Consider the following 22,117-nt stretch of genomic DNA (forward strand, 5'->3'; position numbering starts at 1 on the left):
GCTCTTATAGCCAGAATGGAAAATACTAGAAATGTTCCAATTGCTTGAGCTGTTTGCCAGCTTCTGAACTCTAACACACACACATACCCTCTCTCTCTCTCTCTGAGTGTGTATGTACAGGGGCTTTGAATCTCGAGCTCAGCCTTGCATATGACTTAATCACCATGACTTTCTTAAAGATCTTGGGTCCCCAAACAGGTATTCCCCCACCCTATGCATGCAGTTAGAGAGCTATTTTGCAGAAGGCGTACTGGAAGGCAGGGAGGGCTTTCCTAAGACTGCATGGCAATCAAACACCGATGGCCAGCGCAGGATGCATACGGCCAGTGTCTCTGGAAAGTCCTGCGGACAGGATGGGCTGCCTGTGCTGCTCAGTGGCAGCCTTGTCCTCACTGAAATGCATCCCATGCTCTTCCTCTCCATGTCCCTGGCACTAAGAAAAGTGACCGTCAAAGCCAGCTGGAACTGCCAAGTAGGTAAAGCTGGTTTTCTCCAGTTTCATTTTGGCCTCTGCCTGCCAAAGGTCACTCACTTGGGCCCGTCTTTCTGCAAGTACCTCAAAGTCCGAAACTCCTGCCATGGTTGCTGATAAAATCAGTAACGTTTAAATGTAATGGATCTTAGTGGCACTGATGTGACTATGTTCTCTTCAAAAGAGGCATCTGTAAATATCTCTTATCTCTGGCAGTGGGTTTGTGTCTGAATGGGACAGTCAAGAATAAGCATGGTGATTCTTCCCATCTGTAACCCACATTTTGCCTGCTTTCCTCTAGTCCTTTTTCTTCCATATACTTGCGGCTTTAGTGATCTAACTCACTTTCTCACAGTTAAACACACACTGACAGCCCAAGTCATTCTTGCTAGGAACTCTAGAAAGGCACTTGTGAAATAAAGAAGCGCCACCAATCATTCAACAGGCGGAGGCAACAGCATCATCCTTTTAAGGTCAGCCTGGGCTACATTATACCAGGCCAGCCTGTACTATAGGAGGAGGTTTCTTAAAAAAAAAAAAAAAAAGTCTAACTAGGGCAGGAGAGATGGCTTCACAGTTAAGGCATTTTCATGAAAAGCCAAAGGACCCAGGTTCAATTCCCCAGCACCCACGTAAACCAGATGCACAAGGTGGTGGATGTATTTGCAGTTTGTTTGCAGTGGCTGGAGGCCCTGGCATGCCCATTCTCCCCCCACCCTTTCTCTGCCTCTTTCTCTCTCAAGTAAATTAATAAAAATAAAAACATTTTTAAAAAGTCTAAGTCGGGCATGGTGGCTCACATTTTTAATATCAGCACTCGGGAGGCAGAGGTAGGAGGATCGCTGTGAGTTCAAGGCCACCCTGAGACTACATAGTTAATTACAGGTCAGCCTGGACCAGAGTGAGACCCTACCTGGAAGAAAAAACAAAAAAAAAAAAACAAAAAAGTCTAACTAAAAATATACTGCATATTGAGTCCGAAATACCCTCTTATTCAATGGTAACAGAGGTGATGGCTCTTATTTCTCCTTTGAAATCTTTCCTTTTTCCCTAGATGGTCTAGTTTGTATAAGGAAATATTGGACATCAGAGCTAAGAAGACTTTACAAAGACTGCATTAATCCTAAAGGAGATTATAATTTTGGAAGGGCAGACAAGAATATTACATAAATTAAACTAGGAAAGAATTCTCTAGTCTTTCAAAAATGAGACAAAAGAACACTGGAAGAGACAAAATACACAGCCCTGGAAGTCTTTATTTAAGAATCAAGTCAGTTATGAACTAGTGGTTGAGACAATTGTCTCAGCAGAAATTTCCAGCAGCCGTCTCGCCTTTTGTGTGTGTTTTGCTAATCCAGCAAATGAATATGCGGTTTCTGTCTTGGATGGAATTCTTTCCTCTAAAACTTTTTAGAGTTTCAGAGTTCTAACTTACTTTTCAGTATTTCTCCACTGCTTTGAAAATTTTCCTTATGCTGATTTTACAGGGGCTTAAATTTCAGTGAGCTGAATCACTGATCAGCAGCAAAGAGATACCCATTAAAATCTTGAGAGATTGGCTGAGGATGGATATTCCGTGAAATGCACCATTTTATAATGCACACTCACAGATGACAGGCTACTGATAGTACTATAAATATATCTTGTGGAACAAGTAGAACCGGTCTGTAGGTCATAAGCTATTCTAAACTCCTATTTCTTTGAGTTGAAAAGATTGTTGAAAGATTTGCAACCTAAGGCTGAAGAGGTTAGTTTTTGGCAGAATTTAAACCTGCAAGTGAATAACTGACCCTCTCTGATACAAATGCAACTGTTTAGCAATGCTATTTAAAATAAAATCACTGCTGTGTCAAATCTAGGAAGAATTGGTCTTTCAAGGGAAAGTTTGAGGACCTAGAGAATGAAATCAGACAATCTCCAATAATGTGAGTTTCCCCATATCTAATTGTCTTGATCGTGTTTTTGTAGCTACCAAAATTGATGCGCCCATCCCTTCTCCCCCATTTTCTTTGTTATTTGTGCTTTTTATTTGATTTGTATTGATTTCCATTTTTTTTCAGGTAATACCATCTGACGTTCAGGAATGTAGCATTAAAATATTGTTCATTGCCCCAGACTTCATCTTTGGAGAAAAACTAATTCATTTGTATGTGACAGAATTGGTAGGAAAATTGTGACTATTGATGAGTGAAGACATAATCACATTTCTTTCACATGTAATCATCACTGGGTTGATAAACTTTGATATTTATGCAGAACTCCGGTTTCCAAATCTCTTTCACATATGTTCTTATTTGATCTTCATGTCTATTTGATATTTTTCTTTTTTCTTTTTGTTGGGAGATGGAAAAAAAAAACACCAGGAGCTCATAGATTGATATAATATAAAAATGCTTTGTACTTTCTTTGACAGAAATTCTCCCAGATGTCAGGACAGTGGCTTTACTTCACAAGGCTCTGCTGTCATCCAGCATCAAAGACTTTAATAGGGCATAGCAAGAGGAGGCGATGACTCAGCGCCTCAGTGGCTTCCAAGGGAATAAGCCAGAGGTGCATGTGATGATTACGGTTTACAGTGCCTGCCAACCAGCCATTAACAGTGTGCTTAGCTTCATCTCCCACGTGCAACACTGCCTCACTAGCAACATGTTACGAGACAACATAACAGTCCTTGAATTTACACAGCTTAGAGGGGCTCAAGCGATTTATACACAGATTTAGTTTTTCTGATGCTTCTTTTTTTTTCAAAATTGATTTTTTTAGTTTTTAATTATTTCTCCCTTCCAAGCCCTCTCTTAAAAACTAGAGTCATGCTGTGACCTTTATAACTAATCTGGTCCATACATGAGGAAATAGATCAGTAAATCATTTTGCTAATCAGAAAAATTAGAAAATTGATTGCACATGACTTTAGGTAGATGAGGGAGAAAAAAGACTTCCAAGAAATAATGAGCCTTTATTGATTATTAATTTTCAGAATGAGAGTGGGATTGTAGACAAGCATGGCAGCTCATGTATATAATCCCAGTTGGTGGGAGGCTAAGGCAAGAGGATTGTACCAAATTCCAGGCAAACCTGGGTTGCAGGGAGAGTTTCAGGCTGGTAGGAAGTAATCTTAGAAGGTCAAGGTCAGGGATCTTCTGTGTAAACCCCTGCTCTATTACACCTTGTTTCATCTCTGTGGAAAATCCAGAGGAATTTTTCTATATCTGCATTTATTCTAATTTCAACAGATCTTTTTTTTAATATAACACTGGCATTTTAAAAATGATAAGTACCCACTCTGATGTGAAAAATTTTAGATATATCGAAAATGGTCTTAAACTTTTAACAATAACTTATTTATTTATTAGAGAATGGGGCATGCCATGTCCTCTCCCACTACAAACCACCTCCAGAGGCATGTGCCACCTTGTGTAACTGGCTTACGTGGGTAATCGAACCTAGGTCCTTAGGCTTTGCAGGTAAGTGCCTTAACAACTAAGGCAGCTCTCCAGCCCTAGAAAATGATCTTTACGTAGACTTTATATGTGTAACTATATAATTGCACCTAATTATTGAGAACATTATGAGTTTCATGTAACAAGTTTGTAATAGTTATGATTTTTTTTTGACAAACATCACTAGGCACTGAAAAACTTAAAGCATAAAGTATAGAAGCTTATGAAATGTATGAACCTATAGCAACACAATTTTTTAAATATGTTGAAAAGTACTGTTAAAGACATTTTATGTTGTTGACATTATAAAATAATAATTATCTTTATTTTTGTCTCCTAGAACAAATGACAAGGGTTTTCAAATTATTTACTTATTTATTTTCCTATAAAGTAATCTCACACAGAGATATGGTCCAATCTTGAGATCCTGAGTCCTCAATCTTTCCTTTCCTACCTCCTTTTTAAATTTAAGATATATACTATGTAAGTATATAAAACGTTTAAGCTTAAGTAAAAGCCTTGTTTTTGGTGTGATGAATAAAACATTTTAAAATGATTAATTTTAAGCCCTTAGTACATTCCAAAGAATCCACCACAATCTTTGCAGTATTTAAGTCTTGAAGGAAACTTTTCTTTGGTCTCAGAAATGATAACCCCTAACTAATAAATTTCTGCTACATTTTCATGCACAATAAAACAATTATTAACATTCTATGCACTTTAATAAGTGTAGTTTTGTGCTACCTACACTACTGTTCAGTCATGTTAATACAGTCAAATATAGTGTGTATTATTCATTATGGTTAAAACATCAAGTGCTTTAATAATCATTTTAACATTAGCCATTTATAACTGAAGAATTTAATTATGAATCAGCACATGAAAAAAATTTACATTACATTTTTAGATGATATGTTTTGGACTTAGTATATATTTTCCAGTAGGTTAAGTAATAAGATTTAGAATGTCCTTACATTTTATGCTTTTGAAATAACAATTATTAATCTTACTTATATACAGAAGCCAGATGTCTTTGGTGGTTAGAATTAAATGTCCCCCATGGACTCATGTGGTTTGAATACAGCAGATGGTAGTTTGGCAGGCAGATTCTTGCTGGAGGAGGTATGTTGCTGGGGTAAGCTTAAGGGTGTCATAGCCAGCTCCTCCTTGCCAGAGCTCAGCTCACTCTTGCTGCTTTCTGCCAGCTACTGCGGCACGACGTGACTACCACCTCTGCTCTACCATTCTTCTCCTGTCATGGTAAAACTTCCCCCATGATGCTATAAGCCAAAATAAGACCTTTCCTCCCATTGGTTGCTTCTGGTCAGGTGCTTTGTTGCAGCAATTTGAATGTCATCACAAGCTCCTTTACTCAATATCCTATTGACTGCTGCTTAATGTGTGGTACGAAGTCTAAACCTAAGAGGTCAACACAAGACTCACAGGTTCATGGGCTGCACAGACTTGTACAGACTTGTGTTGAGCAAGGACAGGCTTAGTCCACAGCTCCTTCCAGGGCTCTGGGGAGGAGCAGGAGTGATGGGGAGAAGGCAACCGGTCCTGTGTAATCCATGTCTGACTGCTCTGGATCCAGGTGCAGAGTGGAGAGAAGTACTCCTCCGTTCCATGGGAGCAGAGTGTTTTGTTGCCTCATTTGAGCACTATTGAGGATAGTGAATTTGCCAAAGATCTTGAGTAACTATTCCTTAAAAATCCAAAGAACAGTATGTGAGGACTGTAGTCTTGCTGAGTCAAACTCTCCTTCCCTAAGCTGAAGACAAGAAGATATCCCATTTCTGTCTTCTTCATCCCACCCACTCTGGAAATGCAGTAGGATTTAGTATTGAGGTTGCCCATATTTTGCCTAGCTTAGTAATCATGCCATCATGCTGTACTTGAGTGCCTGAGAAAACAGTACACAAATATGACACTTGTGCCACTTTTGTTTTGTCTCCTGGAAGGGCCCAGCCATTTGCTGGAGCTGACGTCATTGATGAAAGTATTACCTTCAGATTTTATTTCTTTCGTGCCATACGTTGTCAGCTACAAGTTCTCCTGGACCTTATTCTAGACACCTCTTATATCCATCCAATACATTGCACGGCTGCAGCTCATAGTGTCAGCTGTGTTCACTGGGACCAATGGCTCCACGTCACTCATTTCCCTGTGTTATGACTCCTTCAATGCAGGCTTTCTTTTCGATTGAAATATGAAGATATGACTGCTATCCTTCAAAAGTTATATACCCTAAAATGCTAAAAATGAAACTCTTCAGTCTAGCTTACAAGTTTCTCAACTGTTTCAGAATTTTCATTCCTTACACCCCAATTAACTGAAGGAATCTGGCACCCCATTTGCAGCTTGGGTTATTTGCTGGTGCTTTTGTGAATTACTTCCTACACTAGATTTGCGAGTTTGGTGAAATTTCAGGTACATGTTTTGATTTACTGTTGAAATATAAAACAAGTTTTACTCTTTCTTTTTATGAGAGAGAAAGAGTGAAAATGAGGAGAGCAAGAGAGAGAGAGAGAGAATTAGTGCACCAGGGCCTCCAGCCACTGCAATTGACCTCTAGATGCTTGTGCCACCCTGTGTTTCTGGTTTAGGTGGGACCTGGGGAGTCAAACATGGGTCCTTAGCTTCTCAGGCAAGTGCTTTGACTGCTAAAACATCTCTCTAACCCTTTCTTTGTTTTTCTTTAAATGAGGTAAATTTGGAGTTTATTAAGCAAAAAAATAATGTGTATTTAAGCAATCCCCTCAGCCTTCTGAATATGTTTTGAAAATTGTTGAGGCAATGCTTATAAAACATAAAAGAATAATGAAGAAGATACCAATATTCAAATACAAATGATGAAAGATCTGCATAGAAAGAAATAATCTGGAAAGGAAAAGATCTAATACATGTCAACATGACTGAGTGTGAGGTATATCTTGGGGTGATGTTTTTTTCTACTTATCCCTTTTAAGTTTTTTATGGCTCATTATTATGTATTATGCATTATTATGCATTCCACAATATTTTGGAAACTGAAGAAAAGCACAATGGAAATATGACGGTTTTATGTACCAATATCCTTCCAATATTTTGATGACTCAATTAGGACCTATGTTTACAATCATTTTATGATCCATGAACATCCTGAAGTCACATGACCAAAATAAAATAGGAAATTGAATCCCACATTTCTTTTTTTAAAATTTTTTTTCGTTTTTATTTTTATTTATTTATTGGAGAGCAACAGACAGAGAGAAAAAGAGGCAGATAGAGAGAGAGAGAGAATGGGCGCGCCAGGGCCTCCAGCCACTGCAAATGAACTCCAGATGTGTGCGCCCCCTTTGTGCATCTGGCTAGCGTGGGACCTGGGGAATCGAGCCTAGAACCGGGATCCTTAGGCTTCATAGGCAAGCGCCTAACCGCTAAGCCATCTCTCCAGCCCAGAATCCCACATTTCTATATTCCAATTTCATTCTCTCTCTCTCCCTCCCTCCCTCTCCTCCCCCCCCTCTCTCTGCTAGGAGCATGAGCTTCAGAGATTTTCATTTGTCTTTCATTTGTGGGAACAGGCAGGGTTAGATAATAAACAAATCCTTTGTCAGATAGCAGGGCATAAAGGTAGTACGTTGCACAAGCAGAAGCCTCCAGGCTGAACCACAGACTTAATGAAGGACACGTGCAAACCCAGCCAGAGCGAAACAAGTCTGTACAATTAATTTCATGTGAACCTGGCTTGAAGTATCTATGTACAATCTAGGAGTTGTTTGCCTGTGGGCTCACATAAGAACAATCTGAAAACAAGAGTCATTTATTCACACACAAGTTACCAAAACCATGACATCCTAAGAACTGACTTTCTTTCAATCCTGCCACCACATTGCAGAAGCCAGAAGCCAGAGCCAGGACAACCTTACCTGCTTAAGAACATAGATGACATCAGTGAGAAGAGAGACCCAAGAAAGGTTTTTTTTTGTCTGCTATTGTAGTATGTTTGCTTCCATAGCTCTTCTTAAATACCTTAGAAAATATGTTTTTAAGTACAGCAACTGGGGTATGAGTTCTTATCTACTTTGATCCAGGATAGATTTAAATGCAATTTTTGGTCCTTTGCACTTTAGTTATAAAGTTCCCTTTATTGGCACTGATTATCCAAATCTGTATTTTTGCTCTCTCTTTCTCTCTCACACACACCTTTAGCATGTACCAGAGTGAACTAATTAAGCACAGACAAACAAAATAGCTTCTAGAATGCTAGAATGAATAACATACAGTGAAGACAAATTGTGTTCAAATACTGTTTTGTTTTTCTGCCAAGAAGGGTTATTATTAGTCACTTTAAATAATTTTAAATGAATAGCTTCTCCTATAAAAGAATATAAACATTCAGGTGAGCTTAGAAAGTATGTATCATTTAAAAAATATATTCCTTCTTTTGTAATTCAGATGACATTTTGATAGATTTGTTCATAATGAGAAATTCTTAATTAAAATAATCACTTTGTAGTTCACAGTCTGACTTTGGGAGAATCACTTAATGAAGATTCTATTGTATTTACCTTCAGAAGGATAATAATGGCGGCTGCTGTCCTATCTTAATGGGATAAGTGCAAAGATAAACGAATTAGTAGGTGAAAGTGCTTGGCAAACAGCTAAGTTCTGTGTAAATTTCAAGGCAGACATGATATTGGTTACATAAATAATGGCTTGTTTTGATTGTTTAATTGGCATTTGTTTGCTTTGCCATGTTGATCTTAAGCAATAATTTAGCTAGGCCTTGAACCAAAAGAATTAAAGACATTAAACACATTAGCACAGACATATTTTAGGTCTTTAATACTCAGAGGCAACTGCTTTCTGGGTGGCTCTAAAACATTTACACCTTCCATATTGAGCATTCTTAGAATTGAGTCTCCTTAGTTCTCAGTCACTTTCCATCTTTGTGGGGCAATGAGAGGCATATTTATACTGTTTTGTTTTAGAATTCTATGTGTATCCTATATTCAGATGTGAAGCAACCTTTTATTGCTAGCTTACATGTTTACGGAGTTTTGCATCTATTTTTCTACCAACTATCTATCTATCATCTCTGCCATTTCCATCATCTATCTAATCTTCAACCTTCCATCCTCATGCAGGTTACTACCATTACAGGTTACTTCCATTAGATCTAACGGAAACCTAGACACAGACTAGGAAAAAAAGAAAATCATTGCTTAAAGCTCACCAATCAGCTCTACATTTTTATCACAGATGATTTTTTTTGGACAAAAATGCAGGAAGGGTTAGAATACATACTCCTAAATTAAAATGATGTTTCTTATCCTAAATCAGAACATAGCACTACTGCAGTCTTCTCTATGTTCACTTATTTCTGACTGAAGCTGCTCTCTCTTGTGCCTTGTCTCTTTCCCCATCTCGCTTTACTTTCCAGCAGTGCCAACATTACCTTCTCAGAGCAATATTCCCCGCTGTGGCTAGCTGCCTCTCCTACACATGTTTACTTCCAATGATTGATCACATACCATTGTTTGTTGGGATTTGGCCTTCCCCAGTGATCTGTGAAAGCCTAGATCATTTGTAGAATGAAATGTACAATGTACAACTAAATGACAAGGACAATGTAGACCTAACAGTCTGACCACCTACCTACAGTTTCTGCTGAGTGACAGAAATAAATACATGGTTGACCTGTTAGAGCTACTGCTTGGCCTCATTATCCTAACACTTACTTGTATTTATCATCAAATCTCCAGATACTCACTGTTCTCTGTGTCAGCAGTATTAGCATAAGAATTTTTAATATGTTTTAAAATTATTTGGTTATTTGGATTTTCCCTTTATTCTTGCTGATTTGACTGGCTTCCCATTTATTTTATTTATTTTTTAAAAAACATTTTATTTTTATTTATTTTTTACTGTGTGAGAGAGAGAGAGAATGGGCATGCCAGGGCTTCTAGTCACTGCAAACACATTCCAGATGCATGTGCCACTATGAGCATCTGGCTTATGTGGGACCTGGAGATTCAAACCTGGGTCCTTAGGCTTCACAGGCCTGTGCCTTAACTGCTAAGCCATCTCTCCAGCCCTATTTTATTTTTTTAATTTATTTTTTTTTATTTATTTATTTAAGAGTGACAGAGAGAAAGAGGGAGAGAGAGAGAGGGAGAGAATGGGTGTGCCAGGGCCTCCAGCCACTGCAAATGAATTCCAGATGCATGTGCATGTGCCACCTTGTGTATCTTGCTTACCTGGGCCATGGGGAATCGAGCCTCGAATCAGTTTTCCTAGGCTTCACAGGCAAGCATTTAACCACTAAGCCATCTCTCCACTCCTGGCTTCCCATTTATAACTTAATAAGTACTTCCCCCTCCTTTCTTTTCTTTTCTTTTCTTTTTTACTTTTTCTTTTTCTTTTCTTGTTTTTTTTTTTTTTTTTTTTTGTGTGTTTTCAAGGTAGACTTTCCCTCTCGCCCAGGGTGACCTGGAATTCACTCTGTAGTCTCAGGGTGGCTTCAAACTCACAGCAACCCTCCTATCTCTGCCTCCCAAGTACTGGGATTAAAGGTGTGCACCACCTAGCCTGGCCCTGGTGTGTTTTCTTGAATCTCAATTTCTCACCTTAAGTTTGCACTTCGATTCTCGCTAATATACCTACATCAGAGGTGGGTTCTAGTGTGCCTCTCTCCTGCCACTGCAACTCTCTCCAAGCTTCTTTTCCATTCTAAACATTTTCCCCCGATATTCTAAAATTTTACATCTTGTAGAATATTTTTTCCTTCCACTTAAGCCTAGTGTTCATGGACTCTGCTTCCCAAGGAATGATTTTCCTAATGATTGCCTCCCTTCTTCTTTTAAAATCAAATCTATACACAGATTCTTTGTCATCAACTTGTTCTTGTCTGTCCTGATATGTTGGCTAAGTTATACTGAACTTCCAGAATCTCTCCTGTTTTGTCTCACATGCTTCTTGTAAGTATGACTGAAAATAATTACCCTGATCTTTAAAAAAGGAACATTTAATGGTTTATTTACCAAGTCTTCATTACATCTTTTGTTCTTACAAACTGAATTACTCTACCTAGACCCTTGGGCTTGGTTGTAGTACATCAAGTCTACATCATTTATATGTGATCCTGAACTTCCACCCCAACCATAACACATTTGTACACAACAATACATCCACTTGCGGAGTGTGCAGAAAACCAATATATCTTATGCATGTGGAAATATTCCCCCTCAAAGTCTCTTTCATGTAAATATGAACTCACCTAATTATCCTTATTAAATGTTAAATATCAGTGCAAAATAGCAAATTTTGTTATATTTTGTTTGAGAGATTTGGGCTAATCATATTTCAATTTATTGTGTTCAGTGAATTATTCAGACAAGATAAATGTAGTGTTAAGGAATTACCTAAGAAGAATTTCATAGGTTGCTTTACTAGACTCAAAGAAATAATATTACTGCTGCATTAAAATAAAATTAATAGCTAAAATAATAACCTAATATTTGAATACATTCTGATCCTGTACTAATGAAGCAAATTAGCTGACACTTAATGCTGTGATCCAAAAGATATATTTTATATGCATTAATACCCTTTCAATAACTTTGAGAAATAGCATATCTTACTGTGGCCAAATCTCTTTATTTTTAAGAAGTTATTTAATTCAATAGTTGTTGTAATTTTTTTCACCTATGGCTTAAATGTTTTCTGGGGCTTTAGTATGCTGACCTAAAAATTAGAGGTTTATTCTTCACATTTTCCATAACTCAATTTTCTTTCCCAAGGGTAAGTGATGATTTTCTCCTAGGATAATCTGAATTGATGAAAATCAACACCACTATGATTTTGGGGGTAATCCAATTTAATGACATCACCATGGAAAGGGAGTTTCTTGTGGATCATGTACTTCAGATATGGTCTTTGTGGTCACCTTTCACAAGAGTATTCTTCTTTGCCAAGGAATGAAATAGAGGCAAACATAACATTATGCAAAATGATGGGTCTGTCTGCCCTCTTGATTACTGGCAAAAGTAAGCTGGTGTTTACTGGCTTTTCCTCATAATAGGTAGATTGAATTTGGATACAGCATAAGTAAGATAATGCAGAAATTATAAACCCATTTATTCTCAGAGTGGTTTTTAAATTTGTTTTTGTTTGTTTATTTTTATTTAGTTATTTGAGAGCAACAGAAAGGGAGAGAGAGAGAGCGAGAATGGGTGTGCCAGGGCCTCCAGCCACTACAAATGAACTACAGATGCATCTGGCTAATGTGGGTTCTGGGGAATTGAGCCTAGAACCGGGGTCCTTAGGCTTCACTGGCAAGTGTTGAACTGCTTAGCCATCTCTGCAGCCCTAATTTTTTTTTAAAAAATTATATCAGAAGACAAGTAGCTTTGGGAAAGTTAAAATCCAAAAGTAGTAAATTTTAAAATGATATAATTATGTAAATATCCTTCAAAGAATTTGATATGTTTCAACAAGAGTCTGTACTCATTTACAAACTATACTGTGCAAGAATTATTTCAAATTTGTGATCTTTTAGCATAAAAACCTTTATTTTACTAGTCAAAATTTTATTAGTCTTTTATCATTTTATATAGGACGAGATGTGAAAGGTATTAGTCTATTTTAAGCTGTTACTGTTACTCATTGTCTCTGGGTATTTTCAAGTTTTTGTTGTCTTTCTTGAAGAATTGAAGAAAGGCATATAGAGTTAGTTACACAGAAAAACACTTAATTATGAGCAAAGCAATAGGATAGGTTTGACTAGAACAGCCAAAAGAGCAGCTGGCCACTTGAGTGGAGATTAATCAAGAGCCCTAGAAGTGGTTTGGGACTTCTCTCTGTAAGACTTTTAGGGGAGACTGAACTTATTTTTAGGGTCATAATTTGGGTGATCTTTTAGTTTAATTGACAGGTTTGGGTTAGGTATGATTTTCTCTTTTTCACATATTTCTTCCCATGATACATCGGATTTGAATCATTTATACATCCAGTTATACAATGCATTAGATGGCAAATAGAGGTTTCTCCCTAAAAGTTCACTTAGAGGACACAGCTCGCTTTACTGTGTATAATCCCAATCCAGTCCCTGTGCTGTTCAGACCCTTGATCTATCTAAAAAAATATTTGAATAGGTAGTGGTCACGAAGAATGGTTGCTAAGGGGAAGAGACAATGACTTCATTGTTTGGTGAGGGGTGGATGTGCATCCAGGTACAGGTGGGGGTCCCAGGGTGCCAGCTCGCTGCTAGGTGCAATGCACAGGAGAATGGTGTGTTTACTGCCCAAACCAAGTACTGTCCCAGATGGCTAAGACATCAGTAGTCTTTCTTCTGTTATTAGTTATGTCCTAATGCAATTTCTTTTCCTTCTGATAAAAAAAATCACAAGTTGTTCAAGATAATATATACATATTGTATAAATTTCTGTGATCCTTCCCTTTAAATTTTTTTCTTAAACTGTTTGCTGTAGGTGAGGCTTATTTGGTTTCCTGTTCCAGATATAGTTATAAACTAATTTTTGCAAATTTCTGTTTAGTTACTATGTGTGGCTATTTAGCTGTTCTAAAAATAATCACTTTTAATCTTGTTTAGCATTCATACGGGATATTTTAGGGTTTATATTTTTAAAAAGTAAACATGACATACTTCACAATGATAAATGTTGTGCGTGTAAGTATGTATAATACTTAGAAAGCAGAAATTTGTTTAAGACAAGTTTGAAGTTCCCAATATAACTGTCTTTCATCTCTCTACCACCCTACCATCCCATAGAAGTTAATCCTCCTTTTTTCCTTATAATTTTATGTCAATATGTTTTAGTTTTTTTAAAATATACTTTATTTATTTATTTATGAGAGAGAGAGAGAGAATGGGCATATCAGGACCTCTAGACACTGAAAACGAACTTCAGATGCATGCGCCACCTGTGTATCTGGCTTTACATGGGTACTGGGGAATTGAACCTGGGTCCTTTGGCTTTGCCAGCAAGTGCCTTAACTGCTAAGCCATCTCTCTAGCCCAGTTTATAGTTTTTAAATTTTTGAAATTTACATAATGTGGCAATATGTATGTTATATTGTTGATTATGAGAAGCTGAGTTCACTTATTTTTACTGTTCTTGAATTGCTATCGTATGGCTAGTGCCAAAATTTACATATTCCTTATATGCTTTGTTTTAAGGATTTTCTACCACACGATGCTGCTGTGAACACTGCATTTTCAATAAAATTTTTTGATACTTAGCTTTTATATCTGCTCAAATATCCACTTTTTTATTTAGTTGAGAAAGCGAGAGAGGGAAAGAGACACACACACACACACACACAGAGAGAGAGAGAGAGAGAGAAGAGAATGGGTGCGCCAGGGCCTCCAGCCACTGCAAACGAAGTCCAGACGCATATACTACCTTGTGCATCTGGCTTACATGGGTTCTGAGGAATCACACCAGGTCCTTTGGTTTTGCAGGCAAACACCTTAACTTCTAAGCCATCTCTCCAGCACCTAATATCCATATTTTTATCATTGTAGTCATGTTATTTGTAAAGATTATCTTGACGATAGCTAGAATAGTTTAGTATAAGTTATTGTAGACTATAATGTCATTAAATTCCATCTAAGTACTAACATAAGCATTTTATATTCTTATCTTATGTTCAAAAATATGAAAAGACTGCCAGGCATGGTGGTGCATGCCCTTAACCCCAGTACTCAGAAGGCAGATGTAGGAGATCACCGTGAATTCGAGGCCACCCTGAGACTACATAGTGAATTCCAGGTCAGCCTGGGCTAGAATGAGACCCTACTTTGAAAAAAAAAAAAAAACTAAAAAGAAAAAGAAAACAATATGAGAAGACTTTATTCACTGAGCAAATACTATATTAGAACTAAAACCTTCATAAAATATTTAACAAAATTTGAAGCAGTTGCATATAAGTTATTTTTTTAATGATTTTGATGTATCTTTCCTGAATTTATTTCTGGGTATCATTAATAAGCATAAGTGTAAAACTCTGATTAAATTCCAAGTCTGATTGCCAGTTTATTATTGCTATTTTCTCTTAGAGACTATAAATACCACAAGATGGCTATTTTCCCCAAATTGAGTCATTAGTAATAAAAAACTCTTTTAAATCATTTTCCTGTTTGGTATTGACATTATCTTCTGTTAGTGAAAACATTTGGCTTACATCATCATGAAGGTGAGGTTGAGGCAGAGAGTTTTTCAATAGCAAATAGTACCTCTGTGGTATAGCTGGGAATGATGTCTATATTTTTAATAGCAGATTTTAAATAATAGAGAATTGATTTTGGAATAGCCCATACCTTTAATTCCAGCACTCAGGAGGCAGAGGTAGGTGGATCACTGTGGGTTCAAGGCCACCCTGAGACTGTGTAGTGAATTCCAGGTCAGTTTGGGCTAAAGTGAGACTCTACCTCAAAAAGACCCCCTCCCAAAAAAAGTAATGTAAGCAAAGCATGCGCCACCACACCGAGCCACATATATATATGTGATATATATATATATATATATATATATATATATATATATATATATATATATCATATATATATATATATGAGATTTTTATGCCAAAAGCTAAAAATCACCAACATCTGTAGGATCAAGTATGTGTCAATCCTTATTAAGAGTACTTCTAGGAGAAAATGTCATCCTCTGATGAAGCACATTGAAATGGAACATTTAATATCATAGTCTCACTGAAAACTGATTGACTATTTTGGAAGAATCATGGCACTTTCATGAGATGCACAACTGTCTTCCCCAAAAAACAAAACAACCCCCACAAAGCAAACAAAAGCAGCTCTGGGCATGTTAAGGAGAAGACCTTAAAAGTAGAAAAGCGCATGATGCTGATACTATTTGCAGCTTGGTTCCAGAGATGAACTGCATTAATATTTAACTTCACTGATGAATACTTTGCAGCCATTAACAACGACAATTAAGAAGATGATGATCAGACAATAATGCTTGTAGCAGGCATGCAAAAAATCAGATAAGATGCATGTGCACATGTGTGTGTATACGTGCATGCTTGTGCTATGTAAAACTTTTCATGGAGAAGGGAAAAGAGTGTGCTGTCGACGCAGTGATCTAGTTAACATGGGTGAAGATTTATTGGGGCTGTGCTATGGCTTAACACAGAGTAGTCTTCACATCCAGGAATAAACAGAGCCATCTATGTTGCCTCCATGTTTCTCTTCACACTTAGGATGAGAACTTAGCATGAGAACATTTGCTAAAGTCCACAGTCTTATCTCTTCACACAGCTGCCCCAGGGACGCCATGCCCTGTGCGTCCACCCACATAGCTCATCAAGAACGGGGCTGTTACAAGTTGACTAAATAAATCCCCTGGGGAAAAAAAATAAACAAGACATGGATGTATGTCCAAGTGTACTTTGTGAACAACACATCTTCATAATCATGCACTGATTACAAAGAGATTCTATCTCATCTTCAAACTGTTCAGCAGCCGGACAAACTTGTTTTACTTAATACATTCCTGACAGGAACACAGTTCATTGCCCTAGAACAAGTTGTGAGTTTGCAAAGGTGTAAAGACATGAGACTGAGCTTGCTGGTGATGTTTAGAATGCAGCAGAGACTGCACATCCTCCCTTCCCTTCCCCTCTCCATTCTCTCCACTCCTTCTTCTCTCCCCTCCCCCTTTCCTCTTCTCCTCTCTTCTTTCCTTCTCTCCTCCCCCTCTTCTACTCTCCTCTTTGTTTCTTTTCAACAAGGTTTCATATAGCCCAGGCCAGTCTTGAACTCACTATGTAGCTAATGATGACCTTAAAGCACTTTCTCTGTGTTGGAATTACATGTGTGAGCCACCGCAGGGTCAGAACTTCTTTCTTTTTTAAATCCACAGAGGACAGGGCTTTATAATTAATGCCATCTGTGCAAAACATTTATTGTTAAACTAAGCTTGTATGGATTTGCTTTACTTCATCTAATTAAAGCTTTTATTTTTAAAATATTTTTATTTATCTTCAAGGAGAGAGAGAGAGAGAGAATGGGTGCTCCAGGGCCTCTAGCCACTGCAAACAAACGCCAGATGCATGTTGCCACCATGTGCATCTGCTTTACATGAGTACTGGGGAATCGAACCTAGGTCCTTAGACTTTGTAGGCAAGTGCCTTAACTGCTAAGCCATCTCTCCAGCCCTAATTAAAGCTTTGGTACCTTTCCTTCACCCATAGAAAAAAGCATATTCCACTGAGGAGAATTAAATGTACTAGATGGGTTTTCCGATAGCACTATCAAGAGGTATTATTCAAGCACACAGCAAAGCTTTGTGCGTCAGTGGCACGTGCTGTGATGCTAGGGACTGGCTTGTGGACAGTAGTCCTTAATGTGATGCAGGGCTCTATGTATCCATAAAGTGGCGATGTTGACATAGATGCATTTAACCGAGAGGTCTGATTGACAGCAAGTCAATTTTTACTTCATTAACAAAGGCAAACACTCATTGCAGTAGCTGAGTATTTGCTATTGATGTGAAATATTACAAAATGGTCCATTGATAGAGTCAGATACACAAGGAAAAACTGTGTGTAGTGTGTAACACGGTCTTTCCATGCTCTCTGCCCACAACACAGTTTTCCATTTCTTTCATGTGCTAGAGAACACCTGTGAATGCGAAATCAATAAAGTTAGAAGGCTCAGGCACTGCCTTGGCAAGGTGCTGCCATCATACCTGTGTAAGGAGGATGCTGGCACAGTCTTAGGCTGTGTTTCTAAAGAAATAGAGAGTCCCTCTCTTTAGCCACAAGCCCCCAGGCAGCAGGAGAGTTAGCACCTCCCTCTCCAGCTCCTCTGCCCAATGCTTATCTATAAGATTTACACTAGAAAATGATCAGAAGTAATTAACTGGAAATTCTTTGATTTCATTTGTTTGGAATTTGATTAAGAAAATAAAAAAAATTTTTAATTGTTCAATAATTCACCTATTGCTAAAGGTACATCATACAAGCATCACATTCATATATGTGTTCAACACACATTAAGACTGTTGTGCACTTGGTACTTAGTTAAGGTCCTGGGCGCTTAATAAAAATTCTGACACTTACAACCAACTGTGGCCTTGCCAAGTATAAGTTACACTGAAGAATTTCTCCTCTAAAGAGTTTAGCAAGTAGCTTTAAAGAATAGTGCTCTAGCCTCTTTTGTTTCTTTCCCTAAATGATCACACCTAGTGTGTCCACAATGAATGACTGAAGAAAATGAACCATGGAAACAAAAATTCTGGTTAAACTCCCACATGTATCAATTGAAGGACAGGATGGGATTTCATCTGAGAGGATGCATACAGAGAGTAGTTAAGAGAAATTAGTTACCCCGGCTTTCAGATTATTTGAGATGTGTATTGGGAAATGAAAAGTCACAGTTGGCAGCAGACAGAAATATAGGATTTTATTTTGGTTGTTTTTGTTTTTGTAACCTGTAAGAAGCAAAATAAGAATATGACAATAACAGTTTTGATGGTCTGAGTCTCTCCACCTGGCATATGGAAATAACCATCTACATGCACGTAAGTGCCAGGAATATTATGCAGGTTTATTCTGTTTTGTGACATGTATCTAAAAAATGGTTTAAAGACTTATTATTCTTTACCCCTAAAAGCCAGCTATTAGCTTCCAAATTACAATTGTTAGCTAGTGCTTTCCTGACAGCTAGAGATGTGCTACATAAAACATCTTCCCTAGCCACAACGTATCCATCTGATTTTCAGTGTTTTGAATCATTTGTGGGGGGGGGGGGAGGAACAGTAGTATTTATAGCTAACATGCCAATATCCTCACAGCTCTTCTTTTTCAGGGTGATGAACAGTTCATACAGCTGTGATTTTTTTTTAATTTTTATTGATTTATTTGAGAATGACTGACAGAGAAAGAGGCAAATAGAAAGAGAGAGAGAGAGAGAGAGAGAGAATGGGCACGCCAGGGCCCCCAGCCACTGCGAACGAACTCCAGATGTGTGTATCCCTTGTGCATCTGCCTAACGTGGGTCCTGGGGAAATCAAGCCTTGAACCGGAGTTCTTAGGCTTCACAGGCAAGTGCTTAACTGCTAGGCCATCTTTCCAGCCCCAGCTGTGATTATTTTAATACCTTGCTGTGTAAGCCATCTAGAGCCTTCAGGTAAGACATAGAATAGCAGAATTGTTTATTTTTCTGACTACCAGATATACCCTAGCACAGGAAAAACAAACAAACAAACAAACAAATAAATAGAGTTCTCTCTGATTAGAAACATTCAATCTTGTGGTTGTACATTCTCTTCCCCCAGTTTTCCTCAGAGTTCTCAGTTTACTGCTGAAAATCTGTAGGATTCTCAACTATAAGCATCATGCCTATGGGACTAGAACACATAATCAATGTTGAGTCAATTGGTAATTCAATTTTTGGGCCCCAGAAACTATTCTTGAATGTGTGTGACTTGATGTAGTATATCTCGGCAAGCCTGGGCATGTGCTTGAGCAGCTGGGACAAGTTCCCCTCAGAGAAGAAGACGGCATGTTACCTGGGGTCTGGGCTCTTGTAACCAAAGGACAATTCCTTCTAGGGAGATGTGACATGAACCTGGAAAGAAGGTGGGATGGTGAAGACTGAATAATGTGACCCAATGATTGTCTTTATTGTCTAAGTAGGTTGAAATTGGGCATAGTTCACTTGTAATTAATTATACAGGATTCTAAAAGAGCTTGTTCAGAAGAGACTCTGGGTGGACTGATAATTGAACTGGATGGGTCTTTAAGTCATCATTATGCTGTAACCTGTGGGTCCCTGGATCCCTGGGGCCTCGGTTCCCTCAAGTCATCCAGGAAACCATGGAGAGCAGGTCATGAGTAGAAGTGAGTGTGACTGGGCATAACAACCCGGAGCTGACTTCAGAGAGTAGTTCTGTTTATTCAATAGGAAAATGGGTTTATGAGCAGTTGAGAATGGAAAGAAGGTCCTAAGGGGATTGGTGGGTTCAAAGGTTGCTCCCTGATGCCTAGGGAGTTTATTACTCCAGCTCTAGAGAGTCAGGGAATCTACATGGTGGTGGGAAGAGGATCCCAGGGGGATGGGCTGTGTGAAGGCTGCTGGCTGACACCATATAAGGAGTTTCCTAGGCAACTGGCCAAAGGTCACAGGGCTCCAGGTGTACCAGGCTTGGAGAGGGCGTGGTCTCCTATAGTGTGGGGGTCCTTAGCACTGCCTGGTTCCTATAATGGGGGGTGGTTCTTAGCAGTGCCTGGCAGTAAACCATGAACATTCTAGTAGGCAAAGTTTAACATTATAGCCCACTTTGATTAGTGTGGAATGATTTCACTTAATTTCTTCATTGCATTCACAATGACCCTTGATTGACTGTGGCTAGGATACTCACTCACTTTTCTTCCTTACAAGTAAGTATTCACGATGAGAGAACAAGATTTCAAAGAAAGATGGTGGCAACCATGCAGGGGATTTGGCTCAGCTCATGAATTCCAGCCGCTCTCCTAAAGATCTGGTGGGCAAATGTTGCCAGATCCTGGGAAAAGGCACTCCGTGATCTGGGGCAGAACAGAAGCACCGAAAGCTTTTGTGGAAGCAACGGTACATGAGAATGTCAGTCTTGTGATCTCAGGACAGTTGCTGACCAATTTCTGCACACACCTGCCTAGCCTGCCTGAAAGCACAGCCAAAGACATTTCCCCTTGGAAAAGATGCAGCCTGGAGTCATTTCATTTGAGGAGCAGGCTGCTTCAGTAAGACGGCATCTTGCATCTATGTATGAGAAAGAGGAAGATCGGAGAAAGGCAGCCCAAGTGTCGGTGGGAATTCCATCGGAAACAGGACAGAAACAGTAAGTGCAACGTAGATTCCAAGCTGGAGACCTACTTGACGATTGCTAGGCTGGATCTGGAGGAGGATGATCCACGTCAGGCAGAGGCTTTCATCAAGCTGGCATCATGACTGTGGAATGAATCAACCAATGGACAGTTGGGAATACATTACAAGGTAGGCTATGCATGTGTTCTTGATTGTAGAAGAAAATTCACTGAAGTTGCACAAAGGCACAATGAGCTCTTTTACAAGACAACAGTCCACACAAGTGAAAGACTAGAGGGCTTAAAGCAAGCTTTGCAGTGCGTCATCTTAGCACCAGCAGGACAGCAATGTTCTCCAATTTTGGCTACTCTTTTTAAGAATGAAGTTGCCAGCAACTTGCTGAATATGGGATCCTATTGAAAATGTACCTAGACAGGACCAACAGGGGAAGTCGACTTCAGGAGTCTGCCACCATGTTGGTGTCTCACCAGAAAGCAACAACAGCTGACAGTTCCAGCATCTTGGACCGAGCTGTTACTGAGCACAGCTTGTCAGCAAGCAAGTTGCATAGTAATGTCACCTTTGAAGAACCGGCACCTCTTGGAGAGATCCCTGCAGCTAAGGTGGAGACGATAGTATCCCAGATGGTAACAGAAGGACAGATGAATGGATTCATTGACCAGATTGACGAGATAGTTCATTTTGAAACAAGAGAAGCCCTGCCAACATGGGACAAGCAGATCTAGTCGCTGTGTTTCTGAGTGAGCCACCTTCTGGAGAAGATTAGCCAGACAGCCCCAGGAAAGGACAGCACAGGCCGTGGAAGCCCAGTGAGCTCCTCGGAACTGTATGCACAACGCATCTTTGCATTGATGCAGATCAGCTTCACTGTCCCTCCAAGCATTTTGCATCATGACCTTGTACATGTCAATGTTTTTGATGCTGGAACCCACTTAAAGGAGATACTAGAACAGGAAGTGTGAGCACTTAAACATATTTAGTTGGCACATATTCAGAGTCTTTGTGTTAAACTAACTCGGATGGTTTAAAAATGCTTCTTTGGGCAGAGGTGAAATACCTGTGACTTAAAAAGTTTGGGATTGGTGATAACCTTGTAGTCATGTAAAACATAAGTGCTTTATGCCTCTCCAAATGTGGTTATTCTAATAAATGGAGAAATTAGCCAAATGCAAGGAGTACCTTTTTATTATTTATTTATTTATTTATTTATTTATTTTTTTTTTGTGTTAGGGTCTCACTCTAGTCCAGGCTGACCTGGAATTCACTATGTAGTCTCAGGGTGGCCTCACACTCACAGTGATCCTCCTACCTCTGCCTCCCAAGTGCTGGCATTAAAGGTGTGCACCACCATGCCTG

General features: G+C 38.8%; 1 pseudogene; it reads left to right on the plus strand.

The window, feature by feature from the left end:
* Nucleotides 1-313: 313 nt before the first annotated feature.
* On the plus strand, nt 314-21,574 carry LOC101617978 (annotated as a pseudogene).
* Nucleotides 21,575-22,117: the final 543 nt, after the last annotated feature.

The sequence above is a fragment of the Jaculus jaculus genome, chromosome 16 (genome assembly GCF_020740685.1).
Source record: "Jaculus jaculus isolate mJacJac1 chromosome 16, mJacJac1.mat.Y.cur, whole genome shotgun sequence".
NCBI classification, from domain to species: Eukaryota; Metazoa; Chordata; class Mammalia; order Rodentia; family Dipodidae; genus Jaculus; species Jaculus jaculus.